This window comes from Pongo abelii, chromosome 17 (genome assembly GCF_028885655.2).
Source record: "Pongo abelii isolate AG06213 chromosome 17, NHGRI_mPonAbe1-v2.0_pri, whole genome shotgun sequence".
NCBI lineage: Eukaryota > Metazoa > Chordata > Mammalia > Primates > Hominidae > Pongo > Pongo abelii.
This window is the reverse complement of record NC_072002.2, coordinates 46018381-46037168: the sequence shown is the minus strand read 5'-3', so window position 1 is coordinate 46037168 and position 18788 is coordinate 46018381. Positions and strand designations below refer to the sequence as shown.

The window sequence follows — 18788 nt, the reverse complement described above, 5'->3', positions numbered from 1 at the left end:
GGAATTACAGGCGCCCACCACCATGCCTGGCTAATTTTTGTATTTTTAGTAGAGATGGGGTTTCACCATGTTGGCCCGGCTGGTCTCGAACTCTTGACCTCAAGTGATCTGCCTGCCTTGGCCTCCCAAAGTGCTGGGATTACAGGCATGAACCACTGTGCCCGGCCTATGTATCATATTTTCTTTATTTAGTCTACTGTTGATGGACATTTAGGTTGATTCCATGTCTTTGCTATTTCTCTAATGTTTAGTAACGTTGAACATTTTTCATATGCTTTTTGGCCACGTGTATGTCTTCCTTTAAAACCAACCACAGAATCGGACATAAAACAATCTTCAGCAAATTAAAAAAAAAAAAAACTGAAATCATACCAACCACACTCTCAGACCACAGCACAATAAAAATAGAATTCAATGCAAAGAAAATTGCTCAAAACCATACAATTACAGGAAAATTAAAAAAAGGTCCTCAATAGCTTTTGGGTAAATAATAAAATTAAGGCAGAAATCAAGAAGTTCTTTGAAACTAATGAGAACAAAAGTACAATATCAGAATCTCTAGGACACTGCTAAGGCATTGTTAAGAGAAAAATTTGTAGCACTGAACACCCACATCAAAAAGTTAGAAAGATCTCAATTTAACAACTTAACATCACAGCTAAAAGAACTAAAGAAGCTAGAGCAAACCAACCCCAAAGCTAGCAGAAAGCAAGAAAAAACCAAAATCAGAGCAGAACTGAAGGAGAGTGAAACACGACAAACCATACAAAAGATCAACGAATCCAGGAGTTGGATACTTGAAAAAATTAATAAGATAGACCAGTAGCTAGACTAATAAAGGAAAGAGAGAAGATCCAAATAAACATACTTAGAAATGTCAAAGGGATGTTACTACTGACCCCACAGAAATACAAATAACCATCAGCAACTACTATGAACACCCTTATGCACACAAACTAGAAAATCTAGAAAAAACAGATAAATTCCTGGACACAGACATGCTTCCAAGACTAAATCAGGAAAAAATTGAATCCCTGAGCAGACCAATAACAAGCTCTGAAATTGAATCAGTAAGAAATAGCCTACCAACAAAAAAAGCCCAGGATCAGAGGGATTCACAGCCAAATTCTACCAGATGTACAAAGAAGAGCCGGTACCATTCCTACTGAAACTATTCCCAAACATTGAGGATAGACTCCTCCCCCAACTCATTTTATGAGGCCAGCATCATCCTGATACCAAAACCTGGCAGAGACACCACAAAAAAAGAAAACTTTAGGCCACTATCCTTGATGAACATAGATGCAAAAATCCTCAACCAAATACTGGCAAACCAAATCCAGCAGCACCTCAAAAAGCTAATCCACCATGATCAAGTAGGCTTTATCTCTGGGATGCAAGTTTGGTTCAACATATGCAGATCAATAAATGTGATTCATCACATAAACAGAACTAAAGACAAAAACCACATGATTATCTCAATAGATGCAGAAATGCTTTTGATAAGATTCAACATCCTTCGTGTTAAAAACCCTCAATGAACTAGGCTATGAAGGAGCATACTTCGAAATAATAAGAGCCATCTATGACAAACCCACAGCTAACATTGTACTGAATGGGCAAAAGTTGGAAGCATTCCCCTTGAAAACTGCACAAGACAAGGATGCCTTCTCTCACTACTCCCATTCAATATGACCTAAAGGAAGTTTGCATGTGGTAGGGAGTGAGTCTGAGATGTAAACAGAGCCCGCAAAATTGTCAGGCTGCTGCAGGGGCTGAGGCTAATCCACAAGCGGCCAGGGCATTTGAGACATGGAGCAGCTGCCTCAGGGGCACCAGATGCTGCTCTTGCTGGACCAGAGAGTGAGGACCACAGGAACACAGGGCTCCCTGCAGTGAGAAGCCTGAGTGAGTCCTGTGCAAGCAGTTGGACTAAGCTATCACTTACACAGCTTTCTGCAGCAATGGTTGGCATCGTCATTGGCTTGAGTTCACATGCTCCCCGAGCTTCTCTCTTTTGAAAATGGCCTTTTCTACTTCTGTGACCAGACATCCCTCATCTATGGCTTGCTTTATCCCTCAAAGAATGGCAAGTGTTCCCCTGGAATTATTCCTTGGACCACAGGTGGCTTTGATAGGACATGTGGAGTCTGAACCTTGGATGGTGGTGGAAGAGGGGCTGTTGGTGTAATCTAGGGGGAAAATCACAAATGTTAGGCTTTTAGGTCACCGATAATCTGCAAAATATCAATCCTCACCCCATCCCTGAGCCTCACATGATTGTTGATTTGTATCCCTGGGGTGGTGGTGAGGGGCGAGAGTGGGGAATGAGGTGGCTCCAAATGGAATTAGGGAAGGAGTGATGGATCCGAGTGAGGAATAAGGGACAGAGCTGGGAGAAGACTCTGAGCCAAATTGTTGAAGGTTAGAAAGGGACTGGGGCAGGACTGCCTGGTAAAGTTCTGTAGTTAGTATTAAACTGTTTTGTAAAAAGTGACTTTATGCTTTGATAGGATCCTTTGATGTGGCACAGTGGCAAAATGAATCCTCTGTCAAAATATCTGCAGTAAAGTCACATTTTTGGAGCAAATCTTGTGGCAGCGTTCAAAAAGAGTTGAAGGAGGGAAAACACTGACTCATTAGAATAATCTAGATATGAAGAGATTGGGACTTAAATTGGAGATCCAAGAGAAGGTGTGATGACAGCACGTCTGAAAAGATCATGAAGGATAGATTAAAGTGGAAACCAGTCTGGTGACTCTTAAATGCTGAGGCATGTCTCAGTTGGATTATTTAAAAATATGGATTTCGGGGTTCATATTTTTAAAATTTCAGAAATTTTGATTGAGTGGGTGTGACATAATGAAAAATGGATATATTTGTTCTCTGCCCCAGTTACTGGCACAGAGCTCCTAAAGCACTTGTAATTTCCTGAGCAATAGTGGTGCTAAGTGTATCTTTTGTTCTAATAAGTCTTTGGCCCAGTTCCTGGCATAGAGCTTCTAATCTCTTGGAATTTCCTGGGTGATAGGAGTGTCTTTGCTCTAATGAGGTGCCTCTTGGTAGGCACCTGGATTGGGGCTGGTCTCCAGAAAGACCAAGCCGTGATTAGAGGCTTGAAACTTTCAGTCCCAACCCCATCCTCCAGGAAAGGGAGAGTGGCTGGAGATTTGAGGTAGTAATTGATTGTGCCCGTGTGATGAAGCCTCCATAAAACTTCCTGAACCATAGGGTTTGGAGAGTTTATGTGGCTGGCAAACACATCAATATGCTCAGAAGGTAGCACACCCCAACATTACTAGGACAGAAGCTGCTGTGCTTGGGACCCTTCTAGATTGGGCCCTTTGTGTCTCTTTTTCTGGCTGTTGATTTATATCATTTAAAATATCCTCTGTGGCTGGGTGTGGTGGCTCATACCTGTAATCTCAGCACTTTGGAAGACCAAAGTGGGAAGATCACTTGATCCCAGGAGTTCGAGACCAGTCTGGGCAACACTGTGAGACTGCGTCGCTACAAAAATAAAATAAAAAATTAGCTGGGCACAGCGGCATGCACCTGTAATCCTAGCCACTCAGGAGGCTGAGGGAAGAGGATTGCTTAAGCCTGGGAATTCAAGGCTGCAGTGAGCTATAGTCACACCAGTGCATTCCAGCCTAGGTGACGGAGCAAGACCCTGTCTCCCAAAAATAAGTAAATAACAAACATACAAAATTTCCTTGGTAATATATTGGCAGTTGTAGATAAACTATTTTCCTGGGTTCTGTGAGCCACTCTAGCAAATTATTGAACCCAAGAAGGGGGTTGTGGGAACTTCTGATTTGTAGCCAAATCAGAGAGAAATTGTGGGTAACCTGGGGACCTACTACTTGGAACTATCATCTGGACTGGGGGACAGTTGTGTGGGACTGGACCCTTAACCTGTGGGGTCTGCACAGATTCCAGTTAGTGTCAGAACTGAATTGCATTGTAGGACACCCAGTTGGTGTCAGAGAACTGATCAGTGTGGGAAAAACCCCACACATCTGGTCACAGAAGTGTATTGAGTGTGAGTGTAGTACAGGGAAAAACAGTGTTTGTTTTTCCAGTCTTATAGTAGGTCTGTTGAGGACCTCACTGGTGATTAGAATGTATAGTTAAGTTTAGAAGCCATTTACCACCAACTTTAAGGGTTTCAATCTTTGCTTCACATCAGAGCCACCCAATGAACTATGAACTCAAAAGTACCTGAGATAGGTCTCAATCAATTTAGAAAGTTTATTTTGCCAAGGTTAAGGATACGCCCATGACAAGGCCTCAAGAGGTCCCGATGACATGTACCCAAGGTGGTTGGGGTACAGCTTGCTTTTATACTTTTTAGGGAGACATGCACATTAATATAACCTGTAATATTACAATGTAATATGTACATTGGTTCAATCTGGAAAGGCGGGGCACTTGAAGCAAGGTAGTGGGGGGCTTCCAGATTATAGGTAGATTTAAAAATTTTCTGGTTGGTGATTGTTTGAAAGAGTTCATTATTTTCTAACAACCTAGAATCAATAGAAAGGAATGTCTAGGTTGCGATAATCAGGATTTGTGGAGACCAAAGTTTTATCATGCAGATGAAGCCTCTGGTAGCAGGCTCCAGGGCAAATAGATTGTAAATGTTTCTTATCAGACTTAAGGTCTGTGTTGATGTTGACGCTGGTCAGCTTTTCTTGAATTCCAAAAGGCAAGAGCGTATAATGAGGCATGTCTGACTACCCCCTTCTCATTATGGTCTAAACTAGTACTGCAGGTTAACTTTGGAATATCCTTGGTAGACAGGAGGGGTCCATCTAATACAGGAGTTATTAAGAAATAATATTTAGGCAGCTAGAAAGGGTGAAAGTTTTCAGTGGCATTTTCCTTTAATGAAAAGCAACCCCCAAAACATTTCTTTTCTAACAGAAAGTGGCTTGAAAAACCAGACTGGCAAGCATTGATATGCACATGCTGGTGGCTGGAAGGCGGGTACATTCAATATGGTGTCTCCCGCCCTCTTTTCCTTGTCACCATGTGTGCCAGGTGTCATGGCAGCCTCCAGATAAAGGCACATGTGCAGGACATCTGGCGACGCACATTTCCATATTAAAAGGCTGGGATGGGAGGGCCAGTTTTTTCGCTGGCTACATGAATGACACACCTGGTCAAACCAATCCCCTGGGCCCTGTGCAAATCCGACACTGCCTCCTCCAGCCTCCCAATATAACCAACTGCTTTTTGCTGCACGTGGGGTTTTTTCCATTCAGAGGCCCCCCTCCCTCTGTACAGGGGAGCTGTTTTCTTCTTTCTTGCCTATTACACTTTCTGCTCCTTAAATCCACTCCACCTGTGCCTGTGTCACTAATTTTCTTGGTGCAAGACCAAGGACCCTGGGTGTTTCTCCAGACAATGGAGCCATATCATGTCGGTGCATTGGCTGGGAATCCAAGGTACCACATTCATTGGAGCGGTAAGTAGAGGAGTGAACTCAAAATCTATCCCATCATTCCGAGGCTCTTGGCCTCTATTTTTAAATCAAATCAAATAAATTAATGGGCATCTGTCAGCTGTCTAGATATCCTTATTGTGGCTGACATTCTTATAAGACTTAAAGGACGTCAGACTTGCTGGGGAGGACATGGAGAACCCCCCAATACCCCGTAGGTCATTGGGAATGTTGGCCATGCTTCAAACCAGTTTTTATTCATAGGGAAACTTTGCCATTGTGCGAGGCCAGGACAGGTTCTGAAATAACTGAGAATTTCTGGCTGGGGCACACCCTGGTGTTATTCAAAGGCTTCTGGACTGGACCCAGCCTCTGACAGCCTGCTCTGGGTGTTGGTAAAAGATCCCCAGCTACCCTATTGCAAAACTTTCCTTCTTTTTCTTTTCCTTTTTTTTGAGACAGAGTTTCACTCTTATTGCCCAGGCTGGAGTACAATGGCGAGATCTCGGCTCACCGCAACCTCCGCCTCCCAGGTTCAAGTGATTCTCCTGCGTCAGCCTCCCGAGTAGCTGGGATTACAGGTGCCGGCCACCATGCCTGGCTGATTTTTGTATTTTTAGTAGAGACAGGGTTTCTCCATGTTGGCCAGGCTAGTCTTGTACTCTTGACCTCAGGTGATCCACCCGCCTCGGCCTCCCAAAGTGCTGGGATTACAGGCGTGAGCCACCACGCCAGGCCAAAATTTTCCTTCTTTTTCTATCAGCGGTCGTTATGTCTCTTATTCTCTCTGTGTGTCAAATGTGTGGGAATTTTTACAGCCTAGGGAAGAAGTAATCCGTTAGGCAAAATCAGGAAATGCTGTAGTAACCATGGATATAGCTCAGGGAAATGCTGTTGTAATCTAGGAACAGAGGTCTCCCCTTCCCCTACGGCGAGGTCACTCACTAATATTCCTCATGGTATTTCTTTTTTTCGCTAATATTCCTCACTAACATTTGTTTTTCACTAACATTCCTCATGGTATTTCTTTTTTTCTTTCTCTCTCTCTCTTTTTTTTTTTTTTTTTTTGGAGATGGAGTCTCGCTCTTGTTGCCCAGGCTGGAGTGTGATGGCACAATCTTGGCTCACCACAACCTCCGCCTCCCAGGTTCAAGCAATTCTCCTGCCTCAGCCTCCTGAGTAGCTGGGATTACAGGCAGGTGCCACCATGCCTGGCTAATTTTGTATTTTTAATGGAGACAAGGTTTCTCCACATTAGCTAGGCTGGTTTTGAACTCCCGATCTCAGGTGATCCACCCACCTCGGTCTCCCAAAGTGCTGAGATTATAGGTGTGAGCCACCATGCCTGGCCCAGCACATGGTATTTCTAAGCCAACAGTGTTACATAGTAGAAATAGAGATCCTCTTTATAAGACACTGTGCTGGTCCTCTGTGGTACACCGCAGCTTCCCAATTTTTCCTTTTTGCACCTTTCTACTGGAAACCAGGTTTCATGCTGCTCCTGTGAATGAGAAAATTCTGCCTTCAACAATTAGGAGTAGTATGTCCTCCGCAGCCAAATTTTGGTGCCAGTACTGTCCCATCAGCAGGAAAATCACCATTAGGTCCCCATGGCCCCTTAAGGCATCTACTCTGTCTCTGATTAAGACAGTACTTAATTAGTAATGGGATTTTAAGTCCAGAAATTAACTGGAACCACTTGTCTCAGGGTAAATGCTTTAGCACGGGCCACAATAGCAGGCAATCTACCACATTCCCTCTATTAAAGGGGCCTTGCCTTTCCCAAGATCTATTTTTTTTAGGGAGGCACGCAGGTCACACAAGTCTAGGAAGTCAAAGGGAAATCGTAAGCAGAGGACTAGAGCTACCAGGGTGAGCATGACTAGCCCCCAAAGCTTAGTTTCTCTGGTGCCATGGCTTGGAGTGTCACGCCTACAACCATGGGCAGCACTTTTAACAGGGTGCCGGGACCAAGGAACCAGGGAGGGAAAATAGTTGAGGGGATGCTCCCACTGTCTTCTTCTCCACCCTGGGTCACTTACAGAAAGGAAGGAGACTACAGGGATGCCCTCTCTCACTTCTTTTTCTAGATAGGTAACAGATTATCTTCAGCTTGCACCCCTCTGGAGTGCACTCTGAAACACTGGAACTTCTTTAACCTCAGAACTTTGAAGAGAAAAGTGGCTTTTTTTTTTTTTTTTTTTTTGCACATGGGAATGACATTTTTACTGAACCTTTGCAAGTGTTGTAAGATCAACCCAGCTCTTTTAGCGGTCATATTGGGCAGGCCCAAAGAGATGAATTCCCCCAAATTAGAGAAGCAACTTCCAGGGGAACCATCTGAGAGTCCCCCTTATTTGGGGCCCCTTCAAGTTCCCTTCTTATTACAGGACCTTAGGCAAATAAAGGGAGACTTAGGCTGATTTTCTAAAGACCCTGATAGGTATATAGAAACTTTCCAAAATTTAACTCAGGTATTTGACCTCACATGGAGGGGTGTTATGTTGCTCCTAAGTCAGACCCTCACTGCAGCTGAAAATAACTGGTTGTTTAAAGGAAGGGTGTTTAGAACAGGTCAGAAAATTTGAGTATGTTGTAAGAGGGTCTGTGAAATTCAGTCATGAAAGAGTTTAGTAATTAAAGGAAAGGAATTATCAAGATTAACACTAAAGTTATCATAGCCACCCAATAACGTATTTCTCCCAATCATATTGCAAGTTACAAAATGGTCTAAGCCTAAAATTATTCTCTACTGGCAAGTCAAGGGGGAAATGTATGCTTTTCTCAAGGAAAATGTTACTTTTATATTAATGTTTCTGGTAACATACAGCGCCATCTAGTGGAGGCCAGCCAGTATTACAACCCATTGGTGTAACCGGTATCAAACTCTACCGTCATAGTTAGGGTCTATAAGACCTCCACTAACAGTGGTAATCTTGTTTTTGTTTTTGTTTTGAGACAGATTCTTGTCCTGTCACCCAGGTTGGAGTGCAGTTGCATGATCTCGGCTCACTGCCTCTGCCTCCTGGGATCAAGCAACTCTCCTGAGTAGCTGGGACTTCAGGTGCATACCCCCATGCCCGGCTAATTTTTTTTTTTTTTTTTTTTTTGTATTTTCGGTAGAGACAGGGTTTCTCCATGTTGGCCAGGGTGGTCTCGAACTCCTGACCTCAGGTGGTCTGCCTGCCTCGGCCTCCCAAAGTGCTGGGATTACAGGTGTGAGCCACTGCATGCAGCCAACAGTGGTAATCTTAATATTCATGTTCTAACTCTACATTTTAAATCTTCTTGTAAAATGCATCTCTTTTCATCTAGAAGCAATCAAAGTCCAAATGGTGCTGCAGACAGAACCACACGTGGACACACCATTCTTCTGAGAACCCTTAGATCAACCTCAGGAGGAGGCCCAACTGCTGTCCCTCACAGGATGCCCCTTTTTCAGCAGGAAGTAGCCAGAAAGAATCGTCATCCAATACCCCCTAACAGCAGTTAGATTTACTTCCCCTGATGGTGGAAATAGTATGGGAGTTATTTAGAAATAATTTTTAGGCATCTAGAAAGGGTGAAAGTTCTCAGTGGAATTTTCCTTTAATGAAAATCAACCCCAAAAGCATTTCTTTTCTAACAGAAAGCGACTTGAAAAACCAGACTGGCAAACACTGATATGCAAATACTGGCAGCTGGAAGCCAGGTACATTCAATATGGTGTCTCCTGCCCTCTTTACCTTGTCACCATGTGTGCCAGGTGTCATGGCAACCTCCAGATAAAGCCACGTGTGCAGGGCATCATGGCAACCGGCATTTGCTTATGAAAGGCTAGGGTGGCAGGGCCGGTTTTTTCACGGGCTACGTGAATGACACACCTGGTCAAACCAATCCCCTGGGCCCTATGCAAATCAGACACCGCCTCCTCCAGCCTCCCATTATAACTGACTGCTTTCTGCTGCACGTGGGGTTTTTCCGTTCTGAGCCCCCCTCCCTCTGTACAGGGGAGCTGTTTTCTTCTTTCTTGCCTATTAAACTTTCCACTTCTTGAAACCACTCCATGTGTGTCCATGTCACTAATTTTCTTGGTGAGAGACAAAGGACCCTGGGTGTTTCTCCAGACAACGGAGCCATATCACATTCAGATAGTTGGGGGTGGGGGAGGGGTCTTAGAAATTTAATTTTGTTTTACAGAACTTTAAACAAATATTTCTGTCCAGACTCTACCATCTACCATTTAAATCCGATCTTTGGGGGAGAATCAGGCACAGTATTTCTTAAAAGTTTGCCAAGCTATTTTAATGTGTAACCAAGATTGAGAACCCTTGCTCCAAAACATTACATGGTTGCAGTGATTCAGACTTTATGTTCTCAGAGACTAGATGAATGGCAAGGAGAAGCATTGCAAAAAAAAGTCATCTGGCTAATGATAATCTAGGGTGAAATATTTGGCATTTATTACTTTTTTTTTTAGGAAGAATATAAAACAGAAAAAAAGGTTTTATGTATAATTCAAAATATCAGATAGAGACATCTAGTGTTGAATTTAGATGCTTCCTCAGAATTTCAGTAATCTGTTCTTCCCCCCTTGGCCAGTGTTATTTCAGGTTAAATGCAGAGATATAATTTCCAGTAGTCTTTTAATTTGGACTCTTCAAGACTATGAAGTGGGTGATTTGGTGATTGTGTGGGGGTTGGGGTGGGCCTGTGCCAACATAAATATACTTCTTCTGGCCTTCTAATAAATTTGGAAAAAAAATGACATAGGAGCCATATGAGGCTTGTTATAAATAAATTTTCGGTGCTGCCAAAGAAATAGCACTCTAACATAAAGTTAATTTTCTCAGCAAGGCAATTTTTACTTCTATAGAAGGGCATGACTGGTGGATGGAGCAATGGCAAGAGCACACCTGAACAAGGGAGGAGAAGGGGTTTTTATTCCTGACACAGGTAGCTCCTACTGCTGTGTTGTTCCCTTATTGGCTAAGGTTAGACCACACAGTCTAAGGTAATTCCCCTTAGCTATTTTAAAGAGAGCAGGGGTATGAGCCAGAGTGGCGGGGTGAGCAGTTTGGCAGGAAAGGCGGTTACAGAACAGGTGACTCAGGATGAGTCAGGACAGAGCAGGTGACCAAGGGTGACACAGGTTAAAGCCGGTGACCAGGGGAACAGATGTGAACTACTGATTGAACTGGCAGGAAAGTTGTTTATTGAAGCTAGAGGCAAGGGGGCGAAGAGAACCAGAAAGTTAAACTTTAAAATGGAGAACACAGAGTAAGAGAACTGAACATACTGACATACTGATTCTTTGAAGAGGAACATGGAGTTCACTATATTTAACAGGCTGAGAGAACAACATCAAATAATTGTCCCCAAACATAAGGCCTCTAGTATGCTGAGTTGGATTAGATCTTCCTATATTCCTGTCCTACCACAAATCTAGAGATTTTGCACCCATTCAACCTGATTTGAGATTAAGATACTTGTCTCTCCAGTCATATGGAAAATCCTAGCTTGCCTCAAGACTTATCCACTGCACAGTGCTTTGGGCTCCTGGCAGCAGCCCTAGGCCCTTCCCTGGTACACTCACTGTGTAGCTCACTGTTCGTGGCTTGGCAGTGAGCTAGAAGAGAAATGAGTCTGCAGCAAGAGTGAGAGAGAATCAAACATGAACCCATTATTTGCCCCCTCTATCTCCAAACAGGTAAGTCTGTCTTTGTCTCAAGGAAAGCAGGGAGTTAAAAGCATTGAAAAGAAGTTTGAAATATTCTTCAGTACTGTGCCTTCTCTTTATAAAAATAAGCATTTCCCTTTCCTCAGATGCACAAAAAATATTTTTTGGAGCAAAATGTATCATTTCTGTAAATTAATGTGCTTTAAATGTAAATGATAAAAAAATAAAGCTTAACTTATTTGGCATTTTCCTGAAATTATGAAAAGCTATAGCAAATAGTGGAAATGTGTATAAAGGGTATACAATATAAGGTCTTTATGAAAATTTATCCTATTAAAAATAAAGGCTGGGTGAGGTGGCTCACATCTGTAATCCCAGCACTTTGGGAGGCCGAGGCAGTGGATCATCTGAGGCCAGGAGTTTGAGACCAGCCTGGCCAACATGGTGAAACCCCATCTCTACTAAAAATGCAAAAATTAGCCAGGTGTGGTGGTGTGTGCCTATAATCCCAGCTACTTGGGAGGCTGAGGAAGGAGAATCACTTGAACCCAGGAGGCAGAGGTTGCAGTGAGCCGAGATTGCGCCACTGCACTCCAGCCTGGGCAACAGAGTGAAACTCTGTCTCAAAATAAATTAATAAATAAATAAATAAAAATAAGATTCTGGCTGGGTGTGGTGGCTCATGCCTGTAATCCCAGCGCTTTGGGAGGCCTAGGTGGGAGGATCTCTTGAGCCTAAGAGTTTGAGACCAGCCTGGGCAACATAGGAAGACCCCATCTCTACGAAAAATAAAATACTTAGCTGAGCATGGTGGTGCATGCCTATAGTCTTAGCTACTTTGGAAGCTGAGGCAGGAGGATCACTTGAGCCCCGGTGTTTGAGGCTGCAGTGAGCTATGATTGCACTACTACACTCCAGCCTGGGCAACAGAGCAAGACTCTGTCTCTTTAAATAAAATAAATACATAAATAATAAATATTTTTATAATATGGGGAAGGCACTTTGAGACTACAGGTCTCAGAAGGATGAGTGCCATTTAAAGTATGCTGTGGGCTCCACGTTAGAGAAAAAGTGAGGACCACATGGAGATGAAAACCTGCAGTTAGAAGTTTCAAACTATGCTCAGATGGTCTTTATTTTTAATAATGATTTTTAAAAATAATTTGTGAATAATAGATTCTCTTTTTCATTTGACTTGTAACAGAAATAAGCCTCAATGAAACAATTTGGACCTGAATTTTTCATGCTGAGGAATAGGCCATTTTGCTAATTCCATAATCATATCAACAAATAAACAAATTAGTGTTTATTCAATTTGTTAGAAAATTTGGGATCTCATTTGAGCAGCTGGCTGTCTTTGCTTGCCAAATTAATTGTAATGAATGATCTAATTTCTTAAGTAAATGAATTCGAAAAAATGTTGGATTAAATAGGTTTGTGACTAAATGGTCGAATTATTAGGTTACCCTATGTTCTATTACAAGTATCCTGGAAACTGCATTTTAGAGTCTGGAACTCTATTAACAAATGTCACTTTATAGTAAAGTGTCCTTTGGTCATTAGTATACTCCCAAAATTAGCTAAATGAAGCAATTTGAGTATACTCTAGCAGTTTGAATTTGAGGGCCGGTGCTATATTTGATACATAAGCATGGGACTGGATTTTCACTTCCTATTTTTGAAGGCATGTCTTGGCAGCATAGGCCCTGTGCACTTGGCCCATCCAGTTTTGATCATATTCAGCTGTTCCCATAAACAGAGAAAGCCCCATGGCCTTTCTGGAACAGCCTGTAGTAATAAGACATGACCTTAATATGTGCTATTCTCAGATCACATCTTTTGAAGAACCTAAGCACATTTATAATCAAAATAGAAAAGGATATCAAAAAGGCTTTTCCCCATATTTAAACTACATATTTATTTCTCTTACTTTACCACATTATCTGTTATACTCCCTGCAATGACTGTTGACCATTAGGGGCAGTAGCCACATTATCTGTTTTCTTTTGTTGTTGTTGTTGTACTTTTTTTTAATTATTATTATTATTATACTTTAGGTTTTATGGTACATGTGCGCAATGTGCAGGTAAGTTACATATGTATACATGTGCCATGCTGGTGCGCTGCACCCACTAACTCGTCATCTAGCATTAGGTATATCTCCCATTGCTATCCCTCCCCCCTCCCCCCACCCCACAACAGTCCCCGAAGTGTGATGTTCCCCTTCCTGTGTCCATGTGTTCTCATTGTTCAATTCCCACCTATGAGTGAGAATATGTGGTGTTTGGTTTTTTGTTCTTGCGATAGTTTACTGAGAATGATGATTTCCAATTTCATCCATGTCCCTACAAAGGACATGAACTCATCATTTTTTATGGCTGCATAGTATTCCATGGTGTATATGTGCCACATTTTCTTAATCCAGTCTATCATTGTTGGACATTTGGGTTGGTTCCAAGTCTTTGCTATTGTGAATAATGCTGTAATAAACATACATGTGCATGTGTCTTTATAGCAGCATGATTTATAGTCCTTTGGGTATATACCCAGTAATGGGATGGCTGGGTCGAATGGAATTTCTAGTTCTAGATCCCTGAGGAATCGCCACACTGACTTCCACAAGGGTTGAACTAGTTTACAGTCCCACCAACAGTGTAAAAGTGTTCCTATTTCTCCACATCCTCTCCAGCACCTGTTGTTTCCTGACTTTTTAATGATTGCCATTCTAACTGGTGTGAGATGGTATCTCATTGTGGTTTTGATTTGCATTCTCTGATGGCCAGTGATGGTGAGCATTTTTTCATGTGTTTTTTGGCTGCATAAATGTCTTCTTTTGAGAGGTGTCTGTTCATGTCCTTCGCCCACTTTTTGATGGGGTTGTTTGTTTTTTTCTTGTAAATTTGTTGGAGTTCATTGTAGATTCTGGATATTAGCCCTTTGTCAGATGAGTAGGTTGCGAAAATTTTCTCCCATTTTGTAGGTTGCCTGTTCACTCTGATGGTAGTTTCCTTTGCTGTGCAGAAGCTCTTTAGTTTAATTAGATCCCATTTGTCAATTTTGGCTTTTGTTGCCATTGCTTTTGGTGTTTTAGACATGAAGTCCTTGCCCATGCCTATGTCCTGAATGGTAATGCCTAGGTTTTCTTCTAGGGTTTTTATGGTTTTAGGTCTAACATTTAAGTCTTTAATCCATCTTGAATTGATTTTTGTATAAGGTGTAAGGAAGGGATCCAGTTTCAGCTTTCTACATATGGCTAGCCAGTTTTCCCAGCACCATTTATTAAATAGGGAATCCTTTCCCCATTTCTTGTTTTTGTCAGGTTTGTCAAAGATCAGATAGTTTTAGATATGTGGCATTATTTCTGACGGCTCTGTTGTGTTCCATTGATCTATATCTCTGTTTTGGTACCAGTACCATGCTGTTTTGGTTACTGTTGCCTTGGAGGCATCACACTACCTGACTTCAAACTATACTACAAGGCTACAGTAACCACATTATCTGTTATACTCCCTGCAATGACTGTTGACCATTAGGGGCAGTAGCCACATTATCTGTTATACTCCCTGCAATGACTGTTGACCATTAGGGGCCGTAGACAGCATTCTTCTTTTTTCTATTTTAATGAAAATAATTTGTGTTTATTTGAAATGTTTACGATTGATTTCTAGAAAATAAACTTCAACATGTTTGGAAGCTTCTCTTTATCTTAAATGAGTTTTAAAGAATGCAAAAATGTCTGGTTGAATTTGTAGCTTCAGTTATTATGATCATGTTTTTATTCTCTTTCCAGTTCTTAAAATATTAAATCATGCTCTTCCAGTGCTCGAACTATTCTTGAATTCCTAAATTAAATCCTGTTTTGTTAAATTGATTCTTTAATATATTGTTTGATTTGATTTGCTGGTTAAAAAAATATTTCTGACCTATATTCCTAAGTAAAAGTGATAGTCCGCTGGGCGTGGTGGCACACACCTGTAATCTCAGCACTTTGGGAGGCCAAGGCAGGAAGATCACTTAGGCCAGGAGATTGAAACCAACCTGGGCAGCACAACCAGACTCTGTCTCTACAAAATAAAAAGTGATCTTCAGTTGTCCTGTGTGTGTGTTTACTTTTTATTGATTTTTTCCCCAGCTTCATTAAGATACAGTTGACAAATAAAGTTATATATATTCAAGGTGTACAATGTGATATTTTGATATATGTATACACTGTGACACCATTAAACCAAGCTAATTAACATATCTATCACTTCACATACTTAGTTTGTGGTGAGAACATTATAAAATCTATTCTCTTAGCAATTTTCAAGTAGACAATACATTATTATTAACTATAGTCACCGTGCTGTACAAGAGATCCCCAGAACTTAATCCCTCTGTCTAACTGAAAATTCGTACTCTTTGACCAACATTTCCTCATTCCTATCCCAGCCCCACTCTGCCCCAGCATCTGGCCACCAACATTCTACTCTCCACTTCTATGATTTGAACTTTCTTGGATTCTACATATAAGTGAGATTATGCAGTATTTGTCTTTCTGTGCCTGGCCTATTTGACTTAGCATAATGTCCTCCAGGTTCATTCGTGTTGCTGCAAATAACAGGAATTCCTTCTTTTTGCTTTTTTTTTTTTTTTTCTGAGACGGGAGTCTCACTCTGTCACCCAGGCTGGAGTGCAGTGGCATGATCTCCGCTCACTGCAAGCTCCTCCTCCTGGGTTCATGCCATTCTCCTGCCTCAGCCTCCCAAGTAGCTGGGACTACAGGCGCCCGCCACCACGCCCGGCTAATTTTTGGTATTTTTAGTAGAGATGGGGTTTCACCCGGTGGTCTCTGTCTCCTGACCTCATGATCCGCCCACCTCGGCCTCCCAAAGTGCTGGGATTACAGACGTGAGCCACCGCACCCGGCCAGGAATTTTCTTTTCTAAGGCTGAATGGTATTCCATTGCATAGATATATCCCGTTTTCTTTATCCATTTATCTCTTGACAGACACTTAGGTTGATTCCATATCTTGGCTATTGTGAATAATGCTCCAATGAACAAGGGAATGAAGATATCTCTTTGACATAATGATTTCATTTACTTTGAATATATACCCAGAAATGGAATTGCTGGATCATATGGTAGTTCTATTTTTACTTTTTTGAGGAAGCTCCATACTGTCTTCCATAATGGCTGTGCCAAGTTACTTTCCCACCAACAGTGTGCATGGGTCCTGTCTTCTCCACACCCTTACCCACACTTACTATTTTTTGTCTTTTTGATGATAGCTATACTAACCAGTGTGAGGTGATATCTCTTTGTGGTTTTAATTTACATTTCTCTGATCATTAGTGATGTTGAACATTTTTTCATATATCTGTTGGCCATTTGTAAATGTCTTCTTTTGAGAAATATCTATTCAGGTATTTTGCCTGTTTTAAAATTGAATTATTTGTCTTTTTAATATTGAGTTGTTTCAGTTCCTTATGTATCTTGGATATTAACCTCTTGTCAGGTATACAGTTTGTAAATATTTCCTCCCCTTTCATAGGTTGCTTTTTCACTCTGTTGATTGTTTCCTATTCTGTACAGAAGCTTTTAATTGTGATGCAATCCCATTTCTCTTTTCACTATGTTGCCTGTGCATCAAGGGTCACATATGACCAAAATATCATCTCCCAGACCAATGTCTTGGAGCTTTTCCCTTATGTTTTCTTTTAGTAGTTTTATAATTTCAGGTCTTACATTTAAGTCTTTATTTCATTTTGAGTTGATTTTTCTTTATGGGTGAGACAAGGGTCTAAGTTCCTTCTTTTGCATGTGGACATCCAGTTTTCCCAGTACCGATTATTGAAGAGACTGTGCTTTCTTGAACATTGTATGTTCTTGGTACCTTTGTTGAAGATCAACTGAACATAAATGCATAAACTTATTTCTGGGGTCTCTATTATGTTCCTTTAGTCTATGCATTTGTTTTTATGCCAGTACTACGTTGTATTGATTACTATAGCTTTGTAGTATAATTCGAAATCAGGTAGTATGAGACCTCCAGCTTTCTTCCTTTTGCTCAACATTTCTTTGACTATTTGGAGTCTTTTGTGGTTTCATACAAATTTTAGGATTCTTTTTCTATTTCTGGGAAAAATGTCATGGAATTTTGATAGGCATTGCATTGAATCTGTAGATTGTTTTGGTGCCAATGATCATTTTAGCGATATTAATTCTTCCAATTCATGTACATGGGATATCTTTCCATTTATTTGTGTCTTCTTCATCCTTTCATCAGTGTTTTATAGTTTTCAATGTACAGGTCTTTCATCTCCTTGGTTAAATTTACTCCTAAGTATTTTTTTTTTTTTTGGATATAGTGTAAATGGAATTGTTTTCTTGATTTCTTTTTTGGGTAGTCTGTTGTTAGTATATAGGAACACTGCTAATTTTTCTATGTTGATTTTGTATCCTTTAACTATACTAAATTTGTCTATTCTAACAGGTTTTTTTGGTGGAGTCTTTAGGATTTTCTGTATATGCGATCATATCATCTATAAATAGAGATAATTTTGCTTCTTTTTTTCCAACTTGGCTTCCTTTTATTTCTTTTTCTTGCCTAATTGTTCTTGCCAGGACTCCCAGTACTATATTAAACAGAAGTGGTAACAGTGGGCATTCTCACCCGATTCCTAATCTTAGAAGAAAAGCTTTCAGGTTTTCACCATTAAGGGAGATATTAGCTGTGGGCTTGTCATATATGGCCTTGATTATGTTGAGGTATATTCCTTTGTACTTGATCTGTTGAGAGTTTTTGTTATGAAAGGATATTAAACTTTGTCAAATGCTTTTTATATATCTTTGAAATGGTCATATAATTTTTTTCTTTATTCTGTTCATGTGATCTTACGTATTTGCATGTTGAACCACCCTTTCTCTGGGATAAATCTCACTTGATTATGGCATATGATTCTTTTAATATGTTGTTGAATTTGGTTAGTATTTTGTTGAGGATTTTTATATCTATGTTTATCAGGGATATTGGTCTGTAATTTTTTTTGCAGTGTCTTTATTGGCTTTGGCGTCAGAGTAATAATGGCCTCCTAAAGTGAGTTTGGAAGTTTTCTCTTTCCTTCAATTTTCTGGAAGAGTTTGAGAAAGATTAGCATTAATTCTTCCTTAAATGTTTGGTAGAATTCACCAGTGAAGCTGTTGGGTCCTGGGCTTGTCTTTGTTGAGACGTTTTTGATTACTCATTCAATTTCTTAGCTCATTATAGATCTGTTCAGATTTTCTGTTTCTTCTTGATTCAGACTTGCTAGGTTTTATGTTTCTAGGAATCTATCCATTTCTTCTAGGTTTTCCAACTTGTTGGCATATAATTGTTAACAGTCGTCACTTATGATCCTTTTTTTTCTTTTTTTTTCTTTTTGGCACAGGGGCTAGAGTGCAGTGGTGTGATCTCAGCTCACTGCAACCTCCACCTCCTGGGCTCAAGTGATCCTCCCACTTCAGCCTCCTGAGTAGCTGGGACCACAGGGGAGCACCACCATGCCCGACTAATTTTTTTATAGTTTTTGTAGAGATGAGGTTTTGCCATGTTGCCCAGGCTGGTCTCGAACTCCTGAGTTCAAGCGATCTGCCCACCTTGACCTCCCAAAGTGCTGAGATTGCCAATGTGAGCCACTGTGCCTGGTCTTTATGATCC

At 41.0% G+C, this 18788-nt stretch overlaps 1 long non-coding RNA gene across 1 annotated transcript in view; it reads right to left on the bottom strand.

Moving 5' to 3' along the window:
* Nucleotides 1-18788, bottom strand: part of LOC129051535 (uncharacterized) — a 40715-nt gene that overhangs the window by 11908 nt on the left and 10019 nt on the right. The window contains exons 2-4 of the long non-coding RNA XR_010137573.1: nt 6750-6950; nt 3418-3510; nt 1949-2192 (exon numbers count right to left, since the gene is read on the bottom strand). This is a non-coding gene — a long non-coding RNA (uncharacterized LOC129051535). The remainder of the gene's footprint in view (nt 1-1948; nt 2193-3417; nt 3511-6749; nt 6951-18788) is intronic.